Genomic DNA, 6,040 nt, shown 5'->3' on the forward strand with positions numbered 1-6,040 from the left:
TGGCACAACTGTGGTGACAAGTGGGACAACTGATGTCACCCTCACAACTGATGAACAAGGCACAACTGTGGTTACAAGTGGGACAACTGATGGAATTCCAACAACTAATGAACCTGGCACAACTGTGGTGACAAGTGGGGCGACTGATGCCACCCCCACAACTGATGAACCTGGCACAACTGTGGTGACAAGTGTGACCACTGATGGCACCCCAACAACTAATGAACCTGGCACAACTGTGGTGACAAGTGGGACAACTAATGGCACCCCTACAACTAATGAACCAGGCACAACTGTGGTGACAAGTGGGACAACTGATGGAACCCTCACAACTAATGAACCTGGCACAACTGTGGTGACAAGTGGTGCGACTGATGCCACCCCCACAACTGATGAACCAGGCACAACTGTGGTGACAAGTGGGACAACTGATGCCACCCCCTCAACTAATGAACCAGGCACAACTGTGGTGACAAGTGGGACAACTGATGGCACCCCAATAACTGATGAACCTGGCACAACTGTGGCGACAAGTGGGACAACTGATGTCACCCTCACAACTGATGAACCTGGCACAACTGTGGTGACAAGTGGGACAACTGATGCCACCGTCACAACTGGTGAACAAGGCACAACTGTGGTGACAAGTGGGACAACTGATGGAACCCCAACAACTGATGAACCTGGCACAACTGTGGTGACAAGTGTGGCGACTGATGTCACCCTCACAACTGATGAACAAGGCACATCTGTGGTGACAAGTGGGACAACTGATGGCACCCCTACAACTAATGAACCAGGCACAACTGTGGTGACAAGTGGTGCGACTGATGCCACCCCCACAACTGATGAACCAGGCACCACTGTGGTGACAAGTGGGACAACTGATGCCACCCCCTCAACTGGTGAACCAGGCACAACTGTGGTGACAAGTGGGACAACTGATGGCACCCCAATAACTGATGAACCTGGCACAACTATGGCGACAAGTGGGACAACTGATGGAACCCCAATAACTAATGAACCTGGCACAACTGTGGTGACAAGTGTGGCGACTGATGTCACCCTCACAACTGATGAATCTGGCACAACTGTGGTGACAAGTGGGACAACTGATCGCACCCCAATAACTGATGAACCTGGCACAACTGTGGTGACAAGCGGAACAACTGATGGCACCCCAACAACTAATGAACCTGGCACAACTGTGGTGACAAGTGGGGCGACTGATGCCACCCCCACAACTGATGAACCAGGCACAACTGTGGTGACAAGTGGTGCGACTGATGGAACCCTGACAACTAATGAACCAGGCACAACTGTGGTGACAAGTGGGACAACTGATGGAACCCTGACAACTAATGAACCAGGCACAACTGTGGTGACAAGTGGTGCGACTGATGCCACCCACACAACTGATGAATCAGGCACAACTGTGGTAACAAGTGGCACAACTGATGCCACCCCCTCAACTGATGAACCTGGCACAACTGTGGTGACAAGTGTGACAACTGATGGCACCCCAATAACTGATGAACCTGGCACAACTGTGGTGACAAGTGGGACAACTGATGGAACCCCAACAACTAATGAACCTGGCACAACTGTGGTGACAAGTGGGGCAACTGATGGCACCCCCACAACTGATGAACCAGGCACAACTGTGGTGACAAGTGGGACAACTGATGCCACCCCCTCAACTGATGAACCAGGCACAACTGTGGTGACAAGTGGGACAACTAACGGCACCCCTACAACTAATGAACCAGGCACAACTGTGGTGACAAGTGGGACAACTGATGGAACCCTGACAACTAATGAACCTGGCACAACTGTGGTGACAAGTGGTGCGACTGATGCCACCCCCACAACTGATGAACCAGGCACAACTGTGGTGACAAGTGGGACAACTGATGGCACCCCAATAACTGATGAACCTGGCACAACTGTGGTGACAAGTGTGACAACTGATGGCACCCCAATAACTGATGAACCTGGCACAACTGTGGTGACAAGTGGGGCGACTGATGGCACCCCCTCAACTGATGAACCATTCACAACTGTGGTGACAAGTGGGACAACTGATGGCACCCCAACACCTGATGAACCTGTCACAACTGTGATGACAAGTGGGACAACTGATGCCACCCCAACAACTGATGAACCTGGCACAACTGTGGTAACAACAACTCTTTCATTAACCACAGCTTCAACTAATCCACCTTCAGAGACACCAACTACATCCCCAACTACAACACCTACAAGTCCAACAACTCATCCAAACACGGCATCATCATCTTCCACAAAAGAGCCATTAATTTGCAGCAATGGAGGAACGTACAACGGAACCATCTGCTTATGTCTTACTGGATTTGAAGGAGATCTTTGTGAATTTGTTAAAGATGTTGAACCAGGTAAATTAATCTAATCTTTGGGAAATGTCTTTTTCAAGTTTCAAATGTTCACCTTTTTACTGTTATCGTTATGTTTTTCATATTTAATGAAACATTGTTTCTCTCTACAGATACAATTAACAGAAAAGTTGTGGTTGATGTGGAGGTCAATGAGGAATATAATGATAAATATGAGGATAAAACATCACAGGAATACAGAGATTTTGTTGGAAACTTCACCAGTCAGGTGAGGAACATGGATACAACATGTTTACTAAAAGAAATATAAACCCTGGAATTTGACTAGTATTTTTAATTCTCTCTAGCAAACAATGTCTTCAATACCATATTAAAAATGTGGCAATATTTTACTAACAAGTAACACCACATATTTGCTGATGAAAGACAAGATATACTTTATTGTCCCTTGGGCAACAGTCTATTCAGCTCATGACAACTTGATATAAGAAACAAAAAAATCAACATCAACACAACTGGCAACTATAGCAACATTTAATTGTGCTAAATACAAACAGCAATACAATCATTGGCCCAGGATTTGTCCAATATGAGCAGCCTGTGACAGAGTCACATTTTAAAGGTCATTTAACTTTAGTTGCCACCTTACTTGTGTGCCCTTTAACATCTATAAATGGATATCAGCATTGAAATGCAGGATCTTCATGTATGGAACAAGAATTTGTAATAAGAAGTGTTCTGTTTCATTCTGAGTTGTATTGCAGCCTGGAACTCTTCTTATGTCATCGAATGACAATTTAGAGTTTATATAAAAGTGTAAACAGATATCGGTTTAGATTCACCCTATGTTCCGTTATCTTCATTACTAAATATGTTGCTCTAGAGAATTATGTATCAAAAGAGAAAAAATCACATCACCTACACAAGTTTCCTGAAGGCATTATATATTTTACTTTGTCTTTTTTTTTCAGATGGAGGTATATTACCGAGCACGGGCAATCGAAAATTTTAAAGAAGTGGTGGTAATTAGTGTCAGGTAATTTCTTTTACAATTTTCTTACAAGGAAGGAATAGAAATGTAATTCATCTCAGAGAGACATTATAATTAGATTTTGATGGAACATACATAATAACAAGCTTCTCCTGCTTGTGATTGCTTCTCTTGTTCTTCCTCTTAGCTCTGGAGCCCCCTTGAACAGATTCTCAAGCAACACTGTGGACCGGGTAAAGTATTTTAAATACCTCACCAACAGTTCATTGATAGATATTAGATTCATAGATATTAGATACAATTCAAAGTTAATAATAACTTGACTTTAATTTCAGATGAAATTATGGGCTGAAGACGCCGCAGTCTACAGAATCACACCAAGAAGACTAAGGTAATTATAGAACAGAAAACATTGAAGACTGTTCTAATTAAAACAAAAATTATGATATATTATTATAGTTGTTTTGATAATGACTGTTAACTAACACAAAGCTGCACTGGACTGTATCATGACATTTCCTGTTTTGATTTGCATCATATTTAACCTTTTTCAGTCCTTCTATTGAGACTGTCTCAGTGAAACTTACTGGTATCACATTCACTCTGCTTCAGTGTTAGTGTCAAACATGATGTCATCCTGGAGATTCCAAATGCAGCTGGTTCAGATGGAGTTTATAATACCGATGCTGAGGCAGTTCGACAGGCTGTTGGCGACCTTGTTAACTGCACAGGAGGTAAGACAGAAATGTCATAACCATATGTGCACATGAAAACACAAGATGAGAACAGAATCATTTTACAACAATGCACTGAAGGATGTAAAGCTTGTGGTAACAGGCTGAGGTAGTTCCTTCTAGCTAACATGTTCAACATCATGGCTTAGCATTTTAGCATGCTAACATTTACTTTGTACATAGACTGTATATTAGATGCCACATTGACGTCGCTTATTGGTTGGTGCACTGATGTTTGAAGCTTCTAATTCCTCATTTGTGCAGTCACCATCTTAGTTTTTGATGCCAGAAGGAACCTTATTGGGACAAGATACTCGATACCCATTGCTACGTCTGTATCCTGTTTGACAGGCCTTCTGGTTAGCGACTTGTCAATCACAGGTAGCCCCGCCCTAAGCCCTCCCCTGCTTCCTGGTCTGTGTGACTCTAAATGGGAGCTTCAGTGACTAAATGAACATCATGCTGTGCTGAAGAAGACTTGAAACTAGAGACTGAGACCATAAACTCATTAGGAACATGTTTACTGAGGGAATAATCAGGAGAGGAGGAGGAGCATTTTGTCATAGACTTCTATAGGATCAGTTTTGTATCCAGTGGAGTTGCCCCCTGCTGGACATTACAGATAATTTATCATAATGCAATAATTGCATGGCAATCCATCCAACAGTTATTGAGACATTTCTATCTTGTGTATTGTTTGAGAAAAAGTCTAAAACAGTTTGAGACGGTCGTAACAAATGACACGTGTTGTGGTCCGGGTTAGAATACTTCTAGGAGCCATGACACGAGCGTGGTGAAAGACTCTACAAAAAAAAAAGTCCTTTTTTATTAATTGTCTGCTGTCTTTTGTTCTCTGAACTTTCAGATTGTCCTACTTTCAACGCCACAGCTCCGCCCTCAGTGACGACTACAGAGCCTGATTTGGAATGTCAGTATTACAACTGTGTGTGTGTGTGTGTGTGTGTGTGTGTGTGTGAGATTTTCTTCATTTTAGAAAATAGTGTTACATTTACAATTCAAACCTTTATAATCACATTTTATTCCTTAGATATTTTTATTTTGTGTCATAATATTGAATTTGTACTTTATTGTGTTTAATAGGGACGTTGCAATTTGACATGTTTACAATACACAACCTTTGTGCCGCTCAGCGTTTGTAGCTTTTGCTAACTTTCAACTGTTGAAAAAAAAACACACTTGTGATTTGTCATATTTTAAAAAGATAAAGAGTGGGGACACATTAAATTTGATTTTAACGTTAGGGCACTATATTAAGCACAAAGACAAATTAACAGTGTAGTTTTCAACTGCTCTATAAGAACGCGGTATTTTTAAACTACTGCTGTTAGCACTGTTACAGCCAAAGCCCCTCACTGTGTTTTGCACAGTCCATGTTAATCTTCTTTTTCCTGTCTTGCACCAGTGCTCTGTGGAAAGTTTGTTGAAGATGCAGGTGCTGCTGGTTACTACCAACTTGTGACTGTTGAGGGAAGGATCACCTGTGCGACAGCCTGCCACGCACAACATTCAAGTCGTAAAATATGCCACAACAAGGGATCCTGCAGGGTGTTTATAGCCACCGGACCGTTCTGCGAGTAAGTTCACTTCTCGCTCAGCACTTGCGTACGTAGAAAGGAGTGTAATTTCTCACTGGGGATTTGTGGGACACGAACATTTGCCTGTAGGTCCTCCTGTCTTCTATTGTTTTGGTTTGCTATTCTTTCTAAACGCTGTCCACCTCAATAATCCAGACAAGAGAAGATCTGACTTAATAAATCACAAGTCGTCCGACAGTGATTTGATTGTCGTAATTAAAAATATGGAGCACCAATATTTAGCTTCCTGTCTCACCCTCATGACACGTTTGTTATCTCAGTTAACATGAGTCGTTTCCAACATGTTTTTAGTTTCAGCGTTCTGATTGACATTCAACTTTTAGTAAG

General features: G+C 42.5%; 1 long non-coding RNA gene across 1 annotated transcript; it reads left to right on the forward strand.

Moving 5' to 3' along the window:
* The first annotated feature begins 2,302 nt into the window (after nt 1–2,302).
* Nucleotides 2,303–3,369, forward strand: LOC138600425 (uncharacterized). The gene is made up of 3 exons (XR_011308758.1): nt 2,303–2,414; nt 2,525–2,640; nt 3,344–3,369. It is a non-coding gene; the product is annotated as an uncharacterized lncRNA (long non-coding RNA).
* The last annotated feature ends 2,671 nt before the right edge of the window (nt 3,370–6,040 follow it).

Source organism: Semicossyphus pulcher, unplaced genomic scaffold (assembly GCF_022749685.1).
Source record: "Semicossyphus pulcher isolate SPU_LCO1_2020_fin unplaced genomic scaffold, fSemPul1.0.p SCAF_21, whole genome shotgun sequence".
Taxonomy (NCBI): domain Eukaryota; kingdom Metazoa; phylum Chordata; class Actinopteri; order Labriformes; family Labridae; genus Semicossyphus; species Semicossyphus pulcher.